The 26865-nt window shown below is 31.8% G+C and overlaps 1 protein-coding gene across 1 annotated transcript in view; it reads left to right on the forward strand.

Annotated features, from left to right (window-relative positions):
- The window catches only part of LOC123222455, a 37724-nt gene that overhangs the window by 9453 nt on the left and 1406 nt on the right, over window positions 1-26865 (forward strand). The gene's annotated exons all lie outside the window — the stretch shown is intronic.

The following is a 26865-nucleotide window of genomic DNA, read 5'->3' on the forward strand; positions in this document are numbered from 1 at the left end:
TTAACGAATACACAAGCAATCTTTATGGATTTAATGAATAAGGTGTTTCAAAATTGTCTCAATAAATTTGTTATGGCATTTATCTATGATATATTTGTAACATTCCTACCAAGAATTGCTACCTTCCAAAGGAAAAATGTTACGAATTAATATCTAGAGCTTTTATTTTAAAACACATTTTAAAATTAACTCGTTGCTAAAAGCGCTTCAAAATTATTCTAAAAAAATGAAAATTTGAAAGCGAACAAAAGATGTATATATCTCATTTAAAAACATTTGAGATCATGGAGTAATCATGTACATGCCCTTAGATACAACTGTACAACTATCTGAATAGGGCCAAAAGTCAACAATATCATATACATGTAACAAGAACTATAGATAACTTGCCCCAGCTTGGATTTATCTTCGCTAACCTGACCCGGCCTTGCAGCAACCTCAATCACCTGTACCTACAATCATGAAAGAAAAGAAAGTGAGAGATAAGAACACTCAGTAAGGGAAAAGAATTATGAGCCTCTGCAAGAATCTTCTATCTCAGTTCAGCTATATAGGGAACACACACTCAATCTTTGAATCTAAAAACTCTATTCGATACCTAAAAATCTGTCTCGAGACCCTCTTGAATTTTTTGAATTTTTTGTTGACACCACTCATCTTGTGTCTGAGCCTCTCGAATCTCATCTATGAGAGTAGGCTAAATCTTTAATCTAGCAAACACTCTAATCATAAGCTCAATTTGCTCTTGGTCCATATCTCTCTGAATTTCTCTCTAGACTATTTGTTGTGATATCATCACGTTTCTACTGAGGGCGTTTGTAACTCGAGCCATCACCTCTATCTCATATTTAACTTTTTCTAAGTGGAGAAATATCTAAGTCTCTTATGGTCAGTATAAATATTTCATATTACCCTATACAAGTAGTATCTCCAGATTTTCAAAGCAAAAATCACTGCTGCTAACTCCAAATCATAGGTAAGGTATCGTGTGAGGCATCAGTGTACAAATCGTACTCAACTCTCTCTTCTGGAAGTGCTAACACAGGAGTAGTAGTTAATCTTCTTTTCAATTCTTAGATGCTTGCCTCACAAGCATCTAACCACTAAAATGACATTGCTTTCTTTGTGGGAGTTGTAAGGGGTCTAGCTAATCTGGCAAATCCCTCCATAAACTTTTGGTAATATCTCGCCAAACCTAAGAAACTGCGAACCCCCTTGACTGTCTTTGGTCTCTGCTACTCAACTATAGCCTCAATCTTACTAGGATCCATGGATATACCCTCTACTGAAATCACATGCCCCAAAAAGGTAACTCTATCAAACCAAAATTCATATTTCAAGAATTTGGTAAACAGTTATTTCTCTCTTAACCTCTGGAGGGTAAACCTTAAGTGCTGCTCGTGCTCTTCTCGATTATGAGAATACACTAAGATATCATTAATGAATATCACAATAAATTTATCCAGACAGTCATGGAATACCCTGTTCATCAACTCCATAAATATTATAGGGGTATTCGTTAGTCTAAACGACATCATTGCAAACTCAAAGTGGTCATACCTCATTCAGAAAGTTGTCTTAGGTATATCATTCTCTGCTACTCTTACTTGGTGATAACCAAATCTTAAATCTATCTTGGAGAAGACCACAGATCCCTTCAACTAATCAAATAAGTCATTAATCCTAGGTAACAGGTACTTGTTCTTCACTGTGACTTTATTTAGCTCTCTGTAATCTCTCTGTAATCAATGCACATCCTCATGAACCTGTCTTTCTTTTTCATAAATAAGATGAGAGCTCCCCAAAGAGAATGGTTTAGTCTGATAAGCCACGATCTAGTAACTCTTAGAATTGTTTCATTAGTTCTTGTAACTCAGCAAAGGTCATTCGGTAGGGTACTCTCGAAATAGGTGTTATACCTGGTGCCAACTCTATACTAAACTTAACCTCTCGCTCAGGAGCTAATCCCAATAGCTCACTTGGAAACACATTTGGAAACTCTCATACTACTGGTGTCTCATCAATAGTCTGGCCCGACTTAATCTTGCTCACTACATTCCAACATACTGATCATCAACCTTCAAATATGACCCTTACTAAACTCGAATTGATCCTTAGATTTTAGGTTAAATCTCACTTTCTTCTTTTTATAATCAATCTCAGCTCCGTATCTCCCCAAAAAGTCCATCCCTAAAATCATGTTAAAATCTAGCATTTTGAACATAATCAAGTCCACCAGTAACTATTGACCTTGAATCATAATACTCTGTCTTAGCAACATCATTTCATAAATGACTGATGCCTTGTCAGGCAACTCGATCATAATTCTCTAGAATATTCTGATTGGTTATACCTTTAACCTCTCAAGCAAACTCATGGCGACAAAACAATGAGTAGCCCTACAATCAACTAAAACATAAATAAGAGTATCAAGATAGAGAATCTGACCTGTGACTGTTGATGGGTTAGCCTCTATTGGGCCTTGGGTGATCGTATAAACTCTGGTTGTGGCCCTTCCTATAGGCTGTTGCTACTTTACTCTTATAGGGTAACTGTACAAAAGTAGGTGATATGTTCGGGATGATAACATCTGAAACAAACTGTCTGGCCTGTCAGACACTTTCTTCTATACTACTTCCTACATTTATGGCAAACTAGTATCTCAAGTCCTCTATGTTTCTTTCTACTATTTTACTTCTTTTTCATACCTTTGAACTGGGGAGGTTATTTACCCTTCTTATCCTTGTCTAGAGGAAGGCCTTTCTATGCTGAAATTGATCCACTGCTTATCAGAGGAACTGACATGGCAATAAGGGGTGTAACCATTTGCCTTGTGGTCTGACCAAACTTTCTCCTCATAAAAACCTCTACCCTTAAAGCTCTGTCGAGGGCTTCTACATAAGTCTTTGGTGGCTACTTCCCTGTCATAACATCTCGGGTTATCTCTAGATCTAGCCCACATACGAACTTCTACATATGCCCTATCTTTGTACTTGTTATCTCGAGGGCATACTGAGACAACTGATTAAACTTTGTAGAATATTCCTTTATTGAATTTTTCTTCTAAACTAGATTAATAAATTCTTGGGCCATAATGCAAGTAATATCGACACCTCTATACTCTGCCTCAAATCGATGCTTAAACTCGGACCAAGTCATCTCTAAGACATTGCTCGTCTCCCTGACTAAGTTCCACCATATTCTTGCCCCTGACTTGAAAAGATAAGTGGCATATCTCACTCTTTCTTAGTCGGTCATGTAAAATAGGGTCATTGCACTCTCTATTGATTCTAACCATTCTTCAACTACTATTAGGCCTTTTGCACCATCAAATTTTTAAGGCTAATGCATACTAGGGAGGTTAAAAATAGGATACAACTAAGTCCTTGTAGGGTTGTTGTAGATGTTGAGTAACCTCTATCGTATCATGCCCTCAGATCGACAGTGTGTGCATCACCTCATTTCCCTATGTAGGAGCATCTCTATGCTTTCTCATCATCTCTCTGAAAATCTCTCACATATCATGTGTACTAAGTCCCCTCTGGGGTACCTCAGGAGCTGTTCTTTCACTTTGGCTCCTCTGAAAGGTATTTACTGGTATTTGGCTTATAGGTCTTGAAAATAAATATATCAGTCTCATAAACTCAGCAAGTATAAGTGAAAACTTAACATACAATGATCGACAACAAGGATGGTTAGTGTGGTTGGAAGGTATCCTATCTCTGTTTTACTTGAACTATTCCACTTTGTTTTAGAAAACATATTTTGGGTTCCAAAATTAGCCTTTGATACCAACTTGTAACATCCCTCCCCAGAAGTGCTGCCTTCTAAAGGAAAATGTTACGAATTAATATTTGAAGCTTTTATTTTAAAACACATTTTAAAATGAACCCGTCTCTAAAAGAGTTCCGAAATTATTCTAAAAAAATGAAAATTTGGAAGTAAACAAAAGATGTATATATCTCATATGAAAACTCATTTGAAAACATTTGAGATCATGGAGTGATCATGTACATGGCCCTAGATACAACTGTATAACTATCTGAATAGGGCAAAACATTAACAATATCATATACATGTAACAAAAACCATTGATAACCTGTCCCAGCCTGGATCTATCTTCGCTAACCTGACCCTGCCTCACAGCTACCTCGATCACTTGTACCTACAATCATGAAAGAAAAGGAAGTGAGAGATAAGAACACTTAGTAAGGGAAAAGAATTAAGTAAACTCTCTCTTTTCTTGTTCTAAATCACCCTCGGGATTTAATCTCACATCATAACCTCCTCAAGGGATCGAAAGAATAATTTAGTTCATCCTTTACTATTTGGGTTACACTTTGTCCTATTTGGTGTCCATTTGATACTTTCTGAAAGCTGACTATAAGGATTTGGCATTTTTCTAAGCTCGAGCTCTCTTCTTTTCTCTCACTATACCATTTTTTAATATGAATTGCATTCTACTACTAGTATGCTCTACTGCAAGTAGACCCTACTATGGGTCTATGTCCTACTATAGACGTGTTCTACTGCGGATGTGCCCTACTATGGGTAGTGTAACGTAAAGTGCCCCCTTATAGTTCCTAGCATGCATGCGTCAATTATCTCTTATTAATCTTGCTTCCATCTAAAACTATCCATAAACCACCTGACCATACTCTTGGGACAACCCCTGAATCCTGAGCTCCAAATTCTTTTTCTTGCTTTTCTTTCTTTTCTTTTCCTTTTCTTTTTCTCTCCTTTATTTCATTTCTTCCTTTCATTTTTCTCCTCTTTTCTTTCTTTCTTTCCTTCCAAAAACTGTAAATTACTGTTTATTGGACTGTTCATTTGGTAGGGTAGTTTTTTTGTTCATGCAATTTAATAGTCCAAATGGTCTCTAATTCATACAAGCTATTTATCATTGAAAAGAAGATTTAAAGAGTTTTCAACAAGCTATAATAGCACTCATGATTCATCAGATAAGGCTGTCAAAACGTAAGACGAAATTAGTGGCAAAATTATAAATATTATCCAACTCTCAGCCAGGAACAAAATCACACACATAGATATCTCAAATGGAACAACAACATTTCTCAACTTCAAAATCATCTTTTAAAACATTAAGCCAATAAACCAAAAGCATAAAACATGAAACATACCAAGAATGATTCCACTTACCTTGTTTTAAGCCAATCTTTACTGAGTTGGCTCCCCCCTCTTTGTCTTCTTTCTTTTATCACGAAAACCACCTTAAATCAATACCAAAACACACTAAGATATTCATATAACATGCATCCAATATATATTTAAACATAGGTAAAAGGAAAAGAAATAGATCTTTTGGTTACCAAGGCTTCCAAAATGTTTCCTCTTCTTTTCTTTCCTTGTCTTCCAAAACCCTTTCAAATCCCTCATTTTTCTTCAAAAAACAAAGAAAAAAGCATGGAGAAGGTTAAGATTCTAGATAGGATAGGAGAAGAAGATGAAAATGCCTAACTTTTGTCTCTTATCCCTTTATATATCTACATACATATTTGGTTTAGCCTTTGTCTTTTTATGTAGTCTTTCTTTTTTTTTTTGTAGTTTTCTTCTTTTTGTTTTATATATATATATCCACATACATTTGGACATATATATTTACAATTAGAAATGCCTTAAAGCAGGGCCAAAAGACATAAATGTGTCTAAAACGTACCTGAAGGTCTTACAATATTTTTGTACTCTAAGTCTCATAAGGAGCATAAGAGACATATGAGAGTTTTGTTATAGAGACTACGTGAGAAACGACTATACGTTGAGTTATAGAAATGTGAACTTTGGTTAGACCATATTGCTTTTCTAAGACATATGGTGTCAGTTGATAGTATCTTTGTGGATTTGGGTAAGGTCGAGGCAGTGTGAGAGTGGCAAAGACCTATACCCATAAAGAGGTAAGGAGTTTTCGGGTTTGGCTAGTTATTATAGACATTTTGTGAAAGGTTTCACCAAACTAGTTCAACCATTGATTGAGTTAACCAAGAACAATGCCACTTTTAGGTGGTCAGATGCCTATAAGAGGAGTTTCTAGGAATTAAAGAATAGATTGACCTCAGCAACGGTTTTGGCCTTACCCATAGAAGGAGAAGAGTACGATTTATACACAAATACTTTCTATTGGTTTAGGAAAGCTACTAATACAAAAGGGGAAAGTGATAGCTTATGACTCTAGACAACTAAAGAATTATGAGGCCCAGTATCCTACTCATGACTTGGAGCTAGTCATGGTGGGTTTTGCTTTAAAAATCTATTAACATTATTTGTATGGAGTTCGATGTAAAATCTACACAGATTATAAGAGTTTGATGTACTTATTCACCTAGAGAGAGCTAAATATAAGACAAAGAAGATGGTTAGAATTGGTTAAAGATTTTGATTGTGACATTCAGTACCACCGTGGAAAAACAAATATGGTGGCAGATGCCTTTAGCAGAAAAGTGATATTATCACAGGTCAAAGCCTATCAAAATTTACAAAGGGAGATAAAAAAGGAATAAATTGAGCTAGTTACGAGAATGTTAGCTGATTTAAGGATTTAGTCAACATTATTAAATAAGATTCAAGAGGCTCAATTCTTAGATGAGTGATGTATCTAGATGAGGAAGAGAATTACCGAGATGTAGTGTCTGATTTTAATATCACTAAAGAAGTGTTAAGATTTATGAATTGCGTGTCCATTCCTAAGGTGTCAGACTTGAGGCATAAGATCTTATTTGAGGCTTATAATTCTCTTTACACTACCCACCCTTAAGGTATGAAAATGTATCAAGACTGAAATAAGATTTTTTGGTGGATCGGTATGAAAATAGATGTGGTAGACTTTGTGGCCAAATGTTTGGTATGTTAACAGATTAAGTTGGACATTAGAAGCCATCTGGATTATTGTAGCCTTTGATTATTCTTGAATAGAAATGAGAGCATATCTCTATGGACTTTGGGTTATAGTAGACTGATTAACCAAGTTAACACATTTTATCCCTATTAAAGATGGCACCAGCACGAATTAGTTGGGTCAAATATATGTTAGAGAGATTGTGAGATTGCACAAAGTTCCTAAGACCATTGTATCAAACAAAGATACAAGATTTGTCTCAGCTTTTTGGTAGAGTTTTTAGATATCAATAGGTACCAAATTAACATTTAGTATTACTTATCACTCTCAGACTTATAGACAAACTAAGAAAACGAACTAGGTGATAGAGGATATATTGAGAGCTTGTTGCTTGGACTAAAAAGTGAGTTAGATTGAGGTGTTGCCACTAATGAAATTTGCTTATAATAATAGTTATCGAGCAACCATTGGGATAGCTCTCTATGAGACACTTTTTATGGAAGAATGTGTCGATCACCATTGCATTAGGAGGAGATTGGTGAAAACGATGTATTGGCAAAATCCTTAAGGCTAGAAATGACTAAAAAGATGATCAAAGATGTGAGGTTGATTCAAGAAAAGATGAAACAACCCCAAGATCATTAGAAAAGCTATGTAGACCAAAGAAGGTGAGATTTGGAGTTTGTTTTGGGTAACAAGGTCTTTGTGAAGATTTACTTATATCACCATGTGAGGAGATTTAGGTAGAAAGGTAAGTTGACACTGAGGTTTTGGGACCTCATGAGATCTTAGAGTGCACAAGATCATTTATAGACTTGCATTGTAAGAAAGTATGGATAGAATGCACAATTTATTTCATGTGTCATTGTTGCATAAGTATCTTTGTGAACTGACTCAAGTGTAAAAATTTAAAGATGTAGATCTTAGAGATGATTTGGTCAATAAAGAGAGGTCGGTCCAAATTCTTGACAGACGAGTAAAACATCTTAGGAACAAACAAATTACTTTGGTTAAGGTTCTTTAAAGGAATCATCGAGTAGAGAAAACCACTTAAGAGGTGAAGCAAGATATAAGGCGAAAGTTTCCCTAGTTGTTCAAGTGAATCTTAGGGACAAAATTCGTTTAAGTGAGGCAGAAATGCAACATCCACAAGTATGCTTAAGGTTCTTTTGGTTTTTTTTAGTATTGTTTTCCTATGTGAGATTGTGCTTGAGAAGTTATTTTCTGATTATGGTATACACAACCAGTCTGAGAGGCTGCACACTAGTGTAAGTATACATGTTACATGCTTATGTGTTTAGTATACATGTTTGTATGTGTTTGTTTAATTTGAAAATAAAAACGATTGCAAAACATATAGCACTTACTTTTCTCTAAAGTCCTTTCAGCCAAACAAAAGAGAATAGAGGATTAGAGAGTGCTAGAGTCATGTAAGAGAAAAGCTTTTAGGAGTTTTTCAAACCATTTTATCAAGGTAAGTAATATGGTTTCATGTGATTTCTCTATATTGAATTACTTCTTAAACATTTGAATTGAACATGTGCATGATGTTTGATTGCTTAGGATAGTTATATGTATGTGTTGATAATTAACACTTGGATTAATTGAGTTTGCATGGTTATTGTTCAATTTATAGTTTAGAATTGCTAGATATTGGTTAAGGGTTGATTCTCTTTTGTATAGGTTGTTTTAAATTGTTGTAATGGTCTGTTGGGGTTGATCAAAGGTTAGAATTTTGCTTATATTTGTATATGATGGAATGTGTTTTAGAAAGGTAGTATAGGATGGGATATGAATATGAGGTATGTATTATGCAATGTTGGTGATGTTTAAGTTATCAATTTATAGATGTAGGGTGGAATAAGGTTGTATGGTAAGGTGTTAGCTATGAAATATATTTTCTTAGAAGTGTTTTTGATTATTTGTTAAGGCCTGTAAAGTGGAAGAAGATTGGATTTGAAATTATGGAAATTTTGGAATTCCAATGACACATGTCTGTGTGTCTTTAGGGAAATTCTAACCATGTATAGTGAATACATGAGAGTGTAGAATTAGGAATGGACACACACTTGTGTGGTATGGGACACATAGTTGTGTGCCTTGTACCAAGGATACACTATCATGTGCTTAGGGCACATGTCGTGTAGATTGGATAATACACACCTGTGTTTAAAAGATACACACCCGTGTAGATTTAGGGAAACATAGAAATGTAAACAGTTAAAATTGATAAAGAATGTATGAAGTTTTGTTATGAATACATAGGGTAGAGTAATGACAAACTTACCCCTCTGAGGGATGTTGATGAAAAAAAGCCAATGATAGGACCTTAATAAGAGTTGTTGGTTATGGAAATCAATAAGGGTGTCTCTGACTATATGGAAGATGACACATACCTAACTAGATTATGTTCGAGTTGAAAATTTGGATACGATGTACAATAATGCTGCAAGCTACCAAACTATGTGTAGAGTGGTTGTGAAAGTAACAAGGCTAATAAATCTATGTGATTCCATACCGACAATGGGTTTTATAACATTTAAGATGCTTATATGAAAATGGAAGAGACCTAGGGTCTCGTCATATGAGTAATACTATCTCAACAGCCCAAGTTCGGTTGACATATGTATGAATTGCATATAAGAATGACATTTTGGATGTCATATGCTTTCATGTGACGTTTGGGACATCGTTGTACATCATAAGGGTTAGTCATTCAAGTTGACACCTCATTATATGAATAAGGGCACTAGGCAATGAAATAATTCATATAGGTATCTACGATGTTGGGAATACATTTATGGATTTTCATAAGAGAGAAGTAACATTAGTTTATATATTACTTTTGCTACTTACTGAGTGTAAATGCACTCACATGTTTGGGGTTTGATTTTGTAAGTAGGGTTTCATAGCAGCGGGGGGTGGTGAGGAAACTAGTGGTACAAACTTGTTATGGCGCATGAGGTCAAAGGGTTTAGATGTCTTTATTTATGAACTATTGATCATATTCTTATGAATTCTTTTACATGTATTGATGCACTTGGGTTTGACAAATAGTTGTTTTGCATTGATTTGTATGGTTTTATATATGTTATCCAAATAATGTTTGAATCATCATATTACATATTAAGTACACTTTTAGGATTATGGGTTTAATTTCAATTATTACATTTAATAACTATAATAGCATACGATGGAAGTTTGATAGGTCACGTCTCTCAGGATGTATATTTTAAATAGAGGTAAGTGCTTAGAGAGTGGTGTTACAAGTCTTTACTTGTCCATCCTTGCTAATCTTTATCTTAATAACCCATTTATAGGAACAATTTTTTCTAGTAGATCAACAAGTATCTATACTTGATTAGCATGTATGGATTATATTTAAGAATTCATTTCTTTCAGCCATCTAGTTGAATCAATATCTAGTATAGCTTTTTCATAACTTCTAAGATCATTACCATGATCTATTTCTCCTATTAAGAAGGATTTTAAATCTTGCTTATGAAGAAATTTTTATTTTTCTGAAGGTATCGATACTTTAAAAGATCTTCAAATTGGAATTGGTTTATCAAATGTAGAGGTCTACTAAGATGACTCTTTTGGCTCAACTTGTTCAGTATGAAGCTATTCAAACTTTTCTTTGAGCTTTATTTTTCTTCTTGCACCTCATTCTTGTAAGAACTCTTTCTCCAAGAAGTACGCATTTCTATTGATTGAAATTCTTTGATCAACTAGAAAGTAACAATAATATCTTAAACAATCTTTAGAATATCCTATGAATCGACCCTTTTCAAACTTGATTTCCAACTTATCTATTTTAATTAATTTAACTTAAGTTAGACATCCCTAAATTTTAAGATAGTTAATACTAGGGGCTTTCCATACCAAATCTCATATGGTGTTTTTTGAACGAATTTGGATAGTGTTTTATTCTGAATATGCATAGCAGTAAGCAATTCATATCCCTATATTAACGTCGGTAGGTTCGTAAAACTTACCATTGACCATACTGTATCCAATAGGATTCCTCCTTTTTGATACACTATTATGTCGTAGTGTATATATAGGAGTCATTTGGGATAAGATTTTATTTTCCTTCAGATAATTTCAACATTCCATATTCAAATATCCTTCTCCATGATCTGATCGCAAGACCTTACTATTCTTTTTGGATTGTTTCTCTACTTCATTCTTGAATTCCCTAAACTTTTTGAAGGATTTAGATTTATATTTGATTAAATACACATACCTATACCTCGAATAATCATCGGTAAAGGTGATAAAGTATTGGAAACCACCTCTTGCCATTTCACTAAATGGTTTGCACATATCTGAATGTACTAGTTCTAGTAGTACTTTGGATCTTTCCCCTTTATTTTTAAAGGGTGATTTGGTCATTTTTTCTTGACTACAAGATTCACAAATTGAATAAGGTTTAGAATGCAATGAATTTAAAATTCCATTTGTTTCTAATCTCATTATCCTATTGTCTCTTATATGACCTAGTCCATGGTGCAAAGTAACCTTGGGTTAATTTCATCTCGAGATCTTTTATTTGTGACAACATTCATAATACTCATATCATTCAATTTTAAAACATACAAGTCATTTGTTTTCACTGCTTTGCCAATTAGAGAATTTCCAAAATGAAGTAAACATTCACTTCCATTAAGCTATATATAGTAACCGTTTTTACATAAAACAGATATAGAAATTATATTCCCAATAGCTTTGACAAAATATAGAACTCTGTACAATCTCAAAATATGCCTAAATGGAAATGTCAAAGAACAGTTCCCCATGGCTTCAATTGCAAGTCTTGCTTCATTCACTATCTTCAAAATGACTTTATTCTTAGACATCATATAACTATTCTGCAGGTATTACAATGATATACATATGCGAGATATAGTTGTTGAATCTAATATTCAAAGATTGATTATTTGAATTAATATTTAACTCAAATTCTATCATTAATGAAGGAAATATATTTGCTTTCTTTTCCTTCGAGCTTTAAAGGTACAAAGGAAAATTCCTCTTTTAGTGTCCATCCCTTTTGCAATGGAAACATTACCCATTGGCTTTGGCCTTTTCTATATTGGTTTCAATTTTCTTAAAATTCTTTTTCTTTGGTCTAACTTTTGGACCTTTCTAGGGTTTTTTCTGTTCTTCTTTGTTCCACTTATGGAAGCAACGTTAACTTCCCCGTGTTTTTTCCCTTGCTTATAGAACTCCAAAATCTCATTTAGAAGCTTCGAAAGTGTATGTTTGATTTTATTCAGTTTATAACTATTGTAGGGTTTTCACGGCACTAATAACCAACAGTAAAGCAAAATTTAAAATTTAAGAACTAAAACAATCCTAACAAGCCCAACCAGGATACTCATTTTAAACATAATAATCATTAAACATGCAAAACATTCATAGAAATTTTTAGAATTATATCTACGTTTATGGTTTTTTTAACCTTCACATGCCTAGAGAAAGTATGCTACCTAACTCTTACGAGATGACAACTTAGTATCCACGCAAAGCACGAACATGAAAGAGGAAATCAAGGTGAAGAGGTTGTTAGGGCTATTAACTAAAATCACTATTTACAATAAAAGGAGAAAGTACAAAACCGAAGGCTAAGGTTTATATGTGTTTTATATCTGTTTATATTTCTATGCGAAAAATCATGCCTTATATATATACATGCAGGTACCAAAACACGACTGGAATTCCAAATGCATACGACACCTTTAACACATAGATGCATGACTAGCATAAAACATTGTTTATTTGTACAATTGGTATGTGTTGGCTAGTATGGCCAAGGCTTGCATAGTTGGCACACAAATGTATATTGGTTGGTATGGCGAAGACTTGTATGGATGGCACACAAATGTGTGTCTACCATTATAGACAAAAACTTGCTTGGCTAGCATACATTTGTGTGCCAAGATACAAGTTTTTGTTACAAAATACTGATCGACATCATGCGTTTTCATGGTCGACATTTCTCTCATAAAGTATATGATTGGTACTTAGTCAAGGCTTGGTCAAACCAAGTCCTCTCACCTATTAGGCAAACCTAGTCTATTCGCGATCTCTCTTTTTTGGCCTTGAACACCAAGATTTTCAACAAACAATCCACTTTTCTGAGTTTGATTCAACCCCTTTATACATGTGAGCGATAAGTGTTCTATCAAATGGGTAGTATCTGAACTCAAGGTGAATACGGACACAGACCAAGATTAACCTCTAGTAAAGTATCAGGGCCACCAAGATGACAAAGTGTCAAACATCTTTTAAATTTTTGCAACATCATAGTTTTGTGCAATTCAATCTTTTTGTCAACCAATATCTCTTAAGGGTAAGATATAGAAATGTGTTTATCCTAATGGTTCCTCGATATGAACTGATACACATCAATGAGTAATATAGATTAAGCAACAACCTCATTCCACTGTGGCCATAAATTCAAGCAGTCAAAGATGTCATTCAGTATTCTTATAAGAGATAACTTCTTTTGTACTCAAGAGTGACGAATTCTTTATCAATCAACCATAGTTTCTATGTATCTCATGATATGGAAATTATTGTCTTTATAATTACCTAATTGTGGTGACACATTAGATAACATCAAACTATATTGATTTTTACACAAGAAGGTCTGGCTACCTCAAGTCAAAGACCACATACACTTGCGATGTTCAGAGGATTTATTCCATAGACAATAGAGTAACCATCTATATGGATATCTTTTAATTGGGTTAATTTGATAAGCACATCTACAATATACAACCATGTGTTACTTAAGCTATGTATAACTACTTCGATATATGAGAACTATCATTACTTTTGATGAGGTAGTTCAACACTATAAAAATCCCATCATTATTGCATGTAACCTTATTCATTCTAATATTAGGATTACAAATGTTTCTAAAATGGTCACTTAATATGTACATAGGGTTTTTATGATCAATCATCTGACTTTTTCTTGTCACAGTTCCACCATTCTAAGGGTATGTTATTCATACAATCATAAAAATAAACAACATATGAATTGAATAACCATAAATCTTTCTATTAATGACAAATATAAAATTACATCCACAAATGCAAATTCAATTAGCTCTAGGGCACCTATCCTAACAATCTCCCACTTACACTATAGCCAATCAGTTATATATCTAATTTGGAGCTTTGCTACATGTTTATCATGCTTCTGTTGCAACAAAGGATCTGTCAATAAGTCAGCAAAATTGTCATCTGTATCAATCCTTGCTATTTATACGTCACCTTGTTGAACAATCTCTCGGATTAGGTGATATCATCTGAGTATGTGCTTAGACCTCTTACAAGACCGTAACTTCTTTGCTTAAGCAATCGCTCCATTGTTGTCACACTAAAGCTCAATAAACTTGGCGATACTCGAAACCACTCTAAGTTCAGTCATAAACTTGATCCATATAAATTTCTTTTGTTGCTTCTAAAAAGGCAATATACTCAGACTCTGATTGGGATTTGAAATCATCTCAATCAATTTGGAAACTAGCATCACCATAGCCTCTTATATTTAGTTCAAATTCCTTTCCTTAAACCAAGAATGCATCCTTACTCCTTTTTAAGTACTTATGGATGTTTTTGACAACTATCTAGTGTTTTTTTCATCTATATTAGATTGATATCTAATACAAATGTAGAAGACGTATGAGACATCAATCTTTGTCATAGCATGGCATACATGATTCATCTTATAGCCAAGGCATAGAAGATCTTACTCGTCTTATCTCTATTAGATTGTGTACTAAGATATATACTTTGAAAGATATACACCAGGAGACATGGGTAGAAATCCTTTCTTGGATTCTTCCATATAGAATCTAGTCAAAACTTTGTCTATGTACGTGTTTTGACTTAGGTTCAACAGTCTACGCTGTTTATCTCGATAAATTTTAATCCAAAAAATGTAGGCTATTTTTCTTAAGTCTTTCATGGAGAAACACTTGGATAACCAAGCTTCTCCTAGATTGCAAGTTCAGTATGTCATTTTCAATAATCAAGATATTATCGACATATAATACCAAAAATGCAATCACGCTTCTATTGACCTTCTTGTACACATATAGTTCATCTTCATTTTTGATAAATCTGAACTCATGAATAACTTCATTAAAATGAATATTCCAATTTCTCAAAGCCTGTTTGAGTCCATAAATGGACTATTCTAGCTTGCATACTTTGTTTGCTTGTCTAGCAAGAGTGAAACCATCAAGTTACACCATATAGAGATCCTTTACAAGGTTACCATTCAAGAAAGCAATCTTGACATCCATTTGATAGATTTCATAGTCATAATACTTAGAATCTGACGTCATCTATAATTTTGGTGACTCGATCAAAATTTCATAATCATATATCATCTATAATCTCGATGACTCAATCAAAATTTATAAGTGTGCAAAATAGAAAAAATAATCTAGCTGGACCAAAATAATTTTAGAGTTTAGAGCAGATATTCAAAGACTACATACAATGAGTCAAAACTTACATATATACAAAATTTCATATCATAAATGAAAAATAAAATTTTCTTCTCTTTTTGGAAATGTATCAAAAACAATTCTATTTTGGCTTCTGCAAAAATAAATATATAAATCAATATCTAATTAAGTAAAATTTGGATAAGATCAAAACTTTTATAAAAATATTATATAACTTACAAAAATGTTCATATAAATTTTTTGTTTATAAAATATTTTATCATTTACGAAAACATTTAAATATAAACAAAATAAAATATTTATGTAACTTACAAAAACATTTATATATGAACAAAATGAACTATTCATATAACTTATAAAAAGCATACCCAAAACAAAATGTTTATATAACTTATGAAAATATTTACATATAAACAAAACAAACTATTTATATAACTTACGAAAACATCTATATATACATAAAACGAAATGTTTATATAGCTTACAAAAATATTTACATATAAACAAAATGAACTTTCATATAACTTTCAAAGACATTTATATATAAAGAAAATGAACTATTCATATAACTTACGAAAACATTTATATATACACAAAACGAAATGCTTATATAACTTACAAAAATATTTATATATGAACAAAATGAACTATTCATATAACTTACGAAAACATTTATATATACATAAAAAGAAATTTTTATATAACTTACAAAAATATTTACATATAAACAAAATGAAACATTTATATAACTTAAAAAAAAATTTATATATAAACAAAATATAATATTTATAAAAGTTACAAAAATATTTATATAAATGTTCGTGTTTAATAGAAAATGTGTATAAAAATATTTTATAACTTACGGAATCCAAAATTTTCACATTTGAATATCATTTCCAAACATGTAGGGCTAAAATTCAAACATTTATATACATACAAAACGAGTAGTTTCTACTTACCTTGATTAAGAGTAAAGATCCACACAAACTCTTACAAATTTCAAGCTACCACACAAAATCTACTCAAATTCCTAGCCACGATTAATGAATCTAACTGTATCAACAAACTCATTGAAATCTTTTTAGATTCCATTGAAAACCTCAATTCAAAACTAATTTCACAAATTCTAAAAGTACCCAAATGAACAACCCTAGACCTAATTAACACTTGTCTACACTATACAATTTTTGTTCCATGAATTTTATAAATTTCTATGCAAACTGAAATATTACAAAACTTGGCAAGGACAAACAAGACATATAAATAGTTTACCAAAAAAATATTCAGCTTAAAAGGATATAAAAACTTCTCAAGAATTAATCTCAAGAAGACATAATGAACATTGTCAATAGCTTTCAAATTTGGTAGCTCAAATTCTAGTAATTTTATAAAATTTTATACAACTCATAAAATTATGACATTTTGCATAATTAAACTAAACATATGAATGGTTTAAATAAAAAATAACAACCAGAAAATAATTTAAAATGTCATGTAAAACGAATTGATTTCATATATCGCTGACACTACCAAAAATCTTCCAACAACTTATAGCAATTTTAATAAAAACATATCATTTATAAAATTGTGAAAATTTCTAGAATTAAACTAGAAATACTAATTTATAAAAAAATATTTATGTATTCAAGTTAAAATGATTAAGAAAGCTATTAAAAAAAAAACTAAATTCTTTTACTGGACACAAATTCTACCAAAAATTATAGGTTTAACGCTTTAGAATACTAGCTAATTTTATAAAATTTTTATAACTTATAAGATCATAAAAAAATTATAAAAGGGTTAATTGTACTTTGTAGCATTTTAAATAAAATTTTCGAAATTTTTAAAATACTCTAAACTAGCAATTCAAATTGGCAAAGTTAGTATACAAACAAACTATTAAAAGTTCCAGGTTTTTATAAAATTTAATTAATATATAAAATAAAATAAAGCAGAATATATATGAAAATTTTTTATTAACAAATAAATACATTCAAGGGTAACACAAATATTATAAAAAAAAAATCCAAATATATATATATATGTATGTATATATTGTTTATTTTACAAACTAATATACTATTATCATATAACAAATAATGTACAATGCAAATTAAGACACGTTCTACTCTACAATAGCATAATTGAATTGTAATTATAAAAAAATATCCCAATCCTTGAATTATATATCACATATATACATGAATAATGAAAATATTGAAACTTACCTTGTGTGAAAAATTATTCCAACAACACTGTTTTACTATTCCAAGTCCTTTATCAACAATTTTTTTTCCGAAGTTAATACTCACAATCTCTCTTTTTACTCTTTAAGAAAACCTGAGTTGTTTGAATGTTTTTCTTTTCACATGAGTTGTCAAAAGGGTCATACTTAATCACCAATTAAAGAGAAAATATTGGTACTTTTATCCTTATTCCTATTTAATTAAAATATCTTACAAAATTCAAACTTACCTTATGCTCCTCAAAATTCAAATCCTATCCCAAAAATAAAATTTATCTTATTCAAAATAACAATAATAATATTATTATTATTATTATTAATAACAAATATTGGATATTATAGAAAAGAGAAGGAAACTAGGAGAAGAGATGAAGCAAGAAGAAAGAAGAATACTAAAAGATGTGATGAAGAAAGAAGAAGGAAGGATGCTAGAAAAAGCAATAAAAACGAAACAAGAAAAAAGAAAGATGCTAGAAAATGACATAAAGAAGCAAGAAGCAGATAAAATGAAGCTAGAAGAAGATGAAACATTGAACTGTGTGCTAATTGGAAAGAAAATTAAGGAGTTTGAATAAGGATTAATTTCAAATTCCAAAGCATATAATTATGGGATTCATATGCTTTCTATGAAGGTGCTTGACTTTGAAAATGAGATAGTACACCTTAAGGAACTGCTTGTAAAACAAAAGGTTTATAAAGATTTTCATCGATTACGAGCATGTCTTGAAGTAAGGAAGAAAATTTCAAATTAAGGAAGTGTGTTGAAAATTAATTTACACTTTTCTAGGAGCATTTCATACGACACAAGTTTAAGCTCATACATGATCCATGCACAAGTTCAAGTTTATGTTTATACATAATTCATACACAAGTTCAATGTTAGTAGTATAAATTCAGTGTTAGATTATTAATTATGTCCATACACGATTCATGTATTATGTCATGTGATACAAGCTCAATGTTAGAGCAAGTTCATAGTTTGAGTTCATTTTTAGGATATTAATTATGTTCATACATGATTTATGTATTTAAAATTTTAAAGGTCATCTTGGTACTTATCAATACCTAAGTGGCTTTGTATTTGAGATATGAATAAAAATTATAAGTCTTCCTCACAAATAATTCTCTTACACAAAGCATTTCCTTTCTAAAATTCCTCTCATTTCTAAAAATTGGTATCAGAGTCTAAATCTTTTGAAAGTTGGCAGATAGAAATGGAGTCTACTCATTTCAATTTCCTAGCCTCACAAACGAAAATTATGAAACATGGCGTCTACGTGTAAAAGTTGTACTTGGCTCACAAGGTGCATAAGATATTGTTGAGAAAGGTTATGTACAACTTGAAAATGAAGTCAATTTACTACAGAATGAGAAGGGTGCTTTGGCGAAGACAAGAAAGAAGGATCAATAAGCTCTTACCCTCATCTATCAATGTTTGGGTGATTCAATGTTCATGAAGGTGGCCAATGCAACTACCTCAAATGAAGCATGGGAGATTTTGCAAAATTCATTTCAAAGAGTTGATAGAGTGAAAAGAGTGCGACCCTAATCATTATGAGGTGATTTTGAAGCTTTGTGTATGAAAGATTCCAAGTTAATATCATACCCCTTTTCAATTAGTTGTCCCAAACTCGAACTATTGGTTTTTAATTTAGGCATATGGTATATATTAGTAATAAGCCTATGACTTCCATTTCTTGAAAAAATTGAGATATGAATGAAAATTATAAGTCTTCCTCACAAATAATTCTCTCATATAAAGCGTCTCCCTTCTAAAATTCCTCTCATTTCTAATACTCTTATCTTCATCATCATCACCACCACCACTCTTGGGACTCAAGAACCATTTCACACTTTGAGGGGCATTACTCTTTTGAAGGGCCTTCTGCTTCTTGGTCTGTTTCAAGGGGAACATGGCTTGAGGAAATGGAAGCACTTGTGGGGCTTAAAGGAATAGAGAAAAGAGTAGCAAGAAGGGGCTAAAATGCAAGACAGAGGAGTAGTGGGGGGCTTGAAGAAGAATTTGTGCACTGTGCGGGTGGCGATTGAGTTGTGGTTCTGGAGAGGAAAGTGCCATGTAAAAGAGATGATTTTGTTGGGTGTGTTGTGTGCTCACTGGTAGGGCTGGATTCGAGTTGAGCTCGGCTCGATTTACATAAGTTGAGCTTGTGAAAGCCAAACTCAAACTCGACTCGAATTCGATTGAACTCGTTTTTGTTATTAAAACGATGTCGTTTTAATACATATTGGTCAAAACGATATCGTTTTGTATCAAAATTTTTAATTGAAAAATTTGGCTCGAGCTCGTATAAGACTGGCTCGTTTGAGCCGAGCTCGAGCTCGAGCTCAAACGGGCTCGGTTTGAGTCTAACGCTACTCACTGGTGGCCAACTTGAGGCCATGGCATTGATAAGAAATTTGGTGATTTTGTTACTTGGGAAGGGATGGAGATTTAGTGCCACGTGGCTTTGGTGATGCCACGTTTGCCATTCATGCTTTTAACTGTAATTTTGAGAAGTTAAGTTATCATTTAGATATGAAATTACACCTTGATGGAATAAATATTTTTCATAAATTATAAAAGATTATTGAAGCAAGAAGACAATTTTTAACAAATGCAATGAAACATAGGGGGAATAATCTATTGAAATTCATGGTTTTGATTTAGAGATTAAACAATTATTGTGAAAGTTCAGAAATTAGCCAAGTAAAATAAATAAGCATTTATTTATTTATTTAGTCAATCCACTCAATCCTTTAGAATTGCTATATAACACTATGATATCAACTAACAAAATTAATCAAAATCACTCTTGTGCCCCTGAATTGATACTTCTGATTTACTTATTTCTCACAATTAGACATGTCAAAGGGTGGAGAGGTCTGCTATCAGAAATATATTGGCTCTATAAATATAGAGATTAAAACTCATATTACACAAAATTAATTGATTTATCTTAAGATCTAATCCATTACATTTATATATCATTCATTTTACTCACTTTTATTATATGTGAGATTTTTTCTTTTAATTTTCAACTTCTTCCTTCAAATGCAACCACCATAAGCTATTAGGCCCACCGTTTGGCTTATATAGGACTCTTTTCTTTTAGTCTTCAACAACTTCTTTCAAGTGCAACCACCATAGGCTGTTAGACTCACTATTAGTTTGTGTTTTGATACCCTATTAGAAATATATTGAACTTATAAGTATGAGACTTTATTTGTCTTATACAAAATCAATTTATTTGTATTAAGGTTTAATTACCACACTTATATATCACTCATTTTACTCACTTTTATTAAATGTGAAACTTTTTTCTTTTGGTCATTAACAATTGTAATATGGATCAAACTCCCTTTTTTTAACACGATTCATACGGGCTGGCCCAACCAAGGTTTTTTTTTTTTTCTTATATAGTCTACTACTATAATGGGTCATGACAAGACCTTAGGCTAAGATCTGCAAGTCAACCAAACATGGGTTAATAAAAAATATTAAAAAATTAAAATAATTAAAATAATTAAATATTCATAATATAGTTTAGTAGATCAACACGTACAAATGCACGAGTCTGTCCCTTAAAGACCTGCTAGATAAACCATCACTGACTAAAAATTATTATGAAGAAACTTGCAACATCCTCAACCATAATTGTTGAATGCGATGGGATAATGGTCGAGTCTGATTCACATACTTTACAAGAAGAAGTAGAAACCCATTTTCGTAACAGTCAATAACCCAAAAGCCATGTTTCAATTATCTATGCTACTGGAATGATAACATGAAATGACAAGGCACATGGCATGTCATCATGTGGAATGTTGAGTTGCTTACGTCATAATTCATGGGACCCAAACTAAATTATTGCTTCACAATTAAGTCCTCCATAACTAGACATTAAGGAAATTAATTAAGTATTTATTTGAATTTTTAATTTTGTTTATTTCTACCTTTTGCCTGTTCGGTGAAAAGGTAGTTTGGACAATTTCTTTTCCTGGTAAAAGAAGTCACCAGGATTAGCAAGTGGCAAATTTATATTTTAATAGGCTAACAATAATTTCCCACCTAGATAACCTAAAATCAATACTTGCCAAGATAAGATAGACAAAATCTAGTGGAATAAGAACGGAAGGCAATTACAGCTTCAGTACTTTTTATAAGGTGCCAAAATGTAGACGAAGAAAAAGAATCGCATGAAACCTTTGTAAATTTATTAACATATCATTTCAATAACCGTAATTAAATATGATGGTCAAGGTTAAGAACAAATAAAGACCCCAAAATCCTGAAGACATCCACTACAGAATGGATATAATCAATAATATAGAGGCAGTTTCTGTGTGTCTTCGATGATTGTGACCTTCGCGTGAGTCACAAAATGAAAAGTTTTCCTGATAGAAAAAGAAAATTAAAGAGAAAAAAATTATTCTAATTCCAAGTCTCAGATGGAAAACAATCAAACGAAGAAGAAATTTTACCACACTTTCTTGAACCTTTTAATCGTGTAAACTTATAAATTTAACTCTTGTTTCCGCGCAAATAATTAAGTATTATTAAATGATAAATTGTTTTTCTAATTATTTTATTAAATACGGTTTCTAAACAAAGGGATTACTTGCTTCAATAGTTAACGTACCAGGCTCGCTATGTGATTGTGAGCTTTTATTTTATTAAATAATTTATTTAAAGGGAAATTAAAGTAGTTGGCCAAAACAAAAGGGGTTCAAGGAAATTGTCCAAAAACTTAAGGATTAAGCAAAAGTGCTCTGCCTTTTGTAATGACCAAAATGCCTTTATATATAAAGAAGAATTTTATATATTCCTTCCCAAATTTCCCCTAATACATTGTTGAAATTCAAAGAAATTTACAGGACTCCCACAGGTCTTCCATGTAGTTTTTTTCATTGACTTTTCATGTTTTCCAACCACCAAAAATGGCAAAGAAGGCTAATACATCATTTCTGATCATGTTTGAATCAATTTATTATCAGGATTATTGCGATTTGATGAAGATTTTGAGCGTTAAATGTTTAGAATTTTAATTTTGAATAATGCATAAAATGTCTTGATTCTTGATTATTTTTGTTGAAATTTTTTAGGGCTATTGTGTTATAGGATGTGTAGATTTGATTTGTATTGAAATTAGAGGATAAAATGACAATTTTTGGCTAAAAAATGTCTTTGTTTGGTTGAAAATCTGTCCCAAGGGACCTTGAGATTCCTCAGGGTGAATTAAATCTCCTTTAGGCTGGAATGATGAGCCCATGGGGTGGGGGAAAATTTCCCTTTTTGAAAGAATTCGAACCCAGTACAGGCAAGGGAAATCCTTAAGGGAGAATGGGAAATTTTACAGTTACTTGAGGAATGATCTGTGAAACACGAGGAATACAAGCGGTTAGGAGAAAATTGATTTTTTTGAAACAATGACGCTTGTAGGAGATTAGAAAATTGATAAGAGGACAAAGAAAAACTATAGGACCTATGTAAGAGTAGAAAATATATAAGGGGGTAAATTGATATGTTTCACACTTAAGGTTGTTCGACATGTAGTTTTCGAATTTCATATCTGTTTTTCATGTTTTAGGGTTTTTCGATATGTAGTTTTCGAATTTGACATCTGTTTCTTGATTTTTGTGCTTTCCTAGACCTGTTTTACGATGTAATTATCAAATTTCAGATCAATTTCTTGGTTTTGTCATACTATGGTAATTCAACATTTAGTTTTCAAATTTTATATCCATTTTTCTTGATTTAGGGCTCTTAGACGTGTGATTTTCGAATTTCCTATCTGTTTCTTTATTTTTGTGCTTTCTAGGCCTTTTTCTTATGTAATTTCTGAATTTCAGTTGGATATTTCGATTTTTTCGTTTCTAAGCTATTTCAATGTTCAATTTTCAAAATTCAGATTCGTTTTTTTAGTTTTGGTCATTTTAGGATATTTTGACTCATACTTTTGAAATTTTTGAGTGATTTTTTGATTTTTGACATTTTAAGATATTTCGACGTGTAGATTTTGAATTTTAGTTCTGTTTTTTCGATATTTGTTATTTTAAAGTTTTTAGAAGTGTAATTTTCAAATTTTCATCTAATTTTTCGGTTATTGTCATTCTAGTGTATTTTCATATGTACTTTTCAAATTTTAGATCGATTTTTCAGTTTTTGTCATTCTAGGTTATTTCAACGTTTTGTTTTCGAAATTCAGATTCGTTTTCTAAGTTTTCATCATTTTAAGATATTTCGATTCGTACTTTTTAAATTTCTAAGTGATTTTTTTATTTTTAATATTCTATGGTACTTCAATGTACAAATTTTGAATTTCAGTTCTGTTTTTGGGTATTGGTCATTTTAAGGTTTTTGGATGTGTAGTTTTCAAAATTTCGTTCAATTTGTCAATTGTTGTTATTTGAGTGTATTTTCATATGTACTTTTCAAATTTCAGATCAATTTTTTATTTTTTGTTATTTTAGGGTATTTTAACGTTGAGTTTTCAAAATTGATTGCAATTTTTTTTTTGTCGTTCTAGGATATTTTCACTTGTAAGTTTTGAATTTTCTAGTGATTTTTCAGTTTTTGATATTTTAGAGTATTGTAACATATAGTTTTCGAATTTTAATTCTGTTTTTTTATATTTGTCATTTTTAGGTTTTTGCACGTGTAGTTTTCAAATTTTGGTTCAGTTTTTTGATTGTTGTTATTTTGGAATATTTTGACTCGTACTTTTTAGATTTCAATGGGATTTTTCGATTCTTGCTATTCTAGGGTATTTCAATATGTAGATTTCGAATTTCAGTTCTATTTTTTTTAATATTTGCCATTTCTAGGTTTTTAGACCTGTATTTTTCAAATTTTAGTTCAGTTTTTTGCTTGTTATTATTCAAGGATATTTTCACATTTGCTTGTTGAATTTCAGTTCAATTTTTCAGCTTTTCCAAGGTCTTTCAATGGTTAGTTTTAGCAATTCATGGTTGTTTTTTTATTTTTGTCATTTTATGATATTTTGACTTGTACTTTTCAAATTTCTAAGCGATTTTTTAGTTTTTGACATTCTAGTATATTTCATTGTGTAGATTTCGAATGTGTAGATTCTTGCTATTCTAGGGTATTTCAACATGTAAATTTCGAATTTCAGTTCTATTTTTTTAATATTTGTCATTTCTAGGTTTTTAGACATGTATTTTTCAAATTTTAGTTCAGTTTTTTGCTTGTTATTATTCTAGGATATTTTCACATTTGCTTGTCGAATTTCGGTTCGATTTTTCAGCTTTTGTCATTCCAAGGTCTTTCAATGGTTAGTTTTAGCAATTCATGGTTGTTTTTTTTATTTTTGTCATTTTATGATATTTTGACTTGTACCTTTCAAATTTTTAAGCGATTTTTTAGTATTTGACATTCTAGTATATTTCAATGTGTAGATTTCGAATTTCAGTTCTATTTTTTTTTCAATATTTGTCATTTCTAGATTTTTGGATATGTAGTTTTCAAATTTTAATTCAGTTTTTTTATTGTTATTATTTTGAGATATTTCAACATGTGTTTTTCGAATTTCAGTTTAATTTTTCAACTTTTATCATTTCAAGGTATTTCAATGCTTAGTTTTAGCATTTTAGGATCATTTCTTATTTTTGTCATTTTAGGATATTTCGATTCGTACTTTTCAGATTTTTGAGTGATTTTTTTATTTTTGATATTCTAAGGTATCTCAATATGTAAATTTCAAATTTCAGTTCCCTTTTTTTGATTTTTTAGTTTTTATCTTTCTAGGGTATTCCAACATATAGTTTTTGTATTTTAGGTATGTTTTTTCTATTGTTGTCATTACCATATTTGTTTATACATTTGTTTTTCATGAAATTCTTAAAAACTTTAAAATATTTTTATAGGATACTTCTCATGAAAGAAAACGTGATGATGACAAGTTAAGAATCCCAGATAAGTCATGTCACTTTCGAGCAAAGGTTATATGTCGTGTCCAGTGCACCACCATGTTGAAGATTAGGTCAACACTAACACTGGAGTAGTTATGATTGTTCGAGAGGAAGTGTTTCGGGTATCTCCTTCGATTACTAGACATCAAGTTCTCTAGAGTGTTGGTGCACTCATTTATGCTATGACAACTATATTAGGGCTTAGGTAGAGATGAGTTTTGGTTTAAGGTAAATGGGGTTGATGTGAGATTCAACTCATTCGAGTTTGCATTAATGATGGGGCTACCATTTAGCCAGATCACTATACTTTTATCATATATTTCATATAGATCCGGATATAGGATTAGGGATACCTACTTTCAAGGATGTTAGAAGGTGTAGTATCATGTTATTAAGTGTGTTTTCTTAGCTAGGCCATGAGGGGGATAACAGTATAAATGTTGTCAAAATAGCATTATTTTATTGTCTACATATGGTGTTGCTAGGGAGTGATTGACGAAAGAAGGTATCTACAGAGTACCTCTAATTGGTTGATCACTTGGATGGATTTAATTCCTATCTTTGAGGTGTTGTCGATGACTCAGGCAAGTGATAGAGTCAACTCTGGCCAAATGCCTGACATGTGTAAATATGACATCTACGGATTTTTCGTTGCATTCCAGGGAAGTTTATATTTGTTGATTATCTATATTGATTGATAAGAACAAAAATTATTTTAATTTAACTAGTAAAGTTTATATTGTAGTATTGGATATATGAGACAATGGACACCCTGTATAATTAGGTGGATTTGGTTGATGTCCATGCATCTCGATGGATTTTTAGGTAGAATATGCGAGATGTACCTGGTTAGAGTCATATAGGTACTATTTTCACTAGTGATAAGGTATGTTGAATTGTTAATTGATTAGTTAATTGATACCTTGATTTTTGAAAATATGTTGAATTATATATCTGAATGACTAGAATGATGTCATTTTTTCGTTCTTACCATCACCGATTAAGGAGGCTAGACCATGGTATGTGGACATTATTCTGTACACGAGTATGTTGGATCCGTATTCCTCATCCTCTTTGGTGTCTTTTTACCTCCTAATAGAAGATAGAGTATCTCTCGTGATGCAATCTATTGATATACCAGTCAGTAGTCCTGAGACACCTGAGAAGCTCATTCAACCCCTTTCTATGAAACATCCTACATGTCCCACTGTTGTTGAGACCCCAACCATCGATACCACACATCTTCCTGGGGTTCAGAATCGTATTACCGATGCCCTTGTTGTCGAGACCCCAACCATAGAGACTACACACCTTCTTAGGGTTTATGACCGTGCTACCCATCCCGT

The sequence above is a fragment of the Mangifera indica genome, chromosome 8, assembly GCF_011075055.1.
Source record: "Mangifera indica cultivar Alphonso chromosome 8, CATAS_Mindica_2.1, whole genome shotgun sequence".
Taxonomy (NCBI): Eukaryota; Viridiplantae; Streptophyta; class Magnoliopsida; order Sapindales; family Anacardiaceae; genus Mangifera; species Mangifera indica.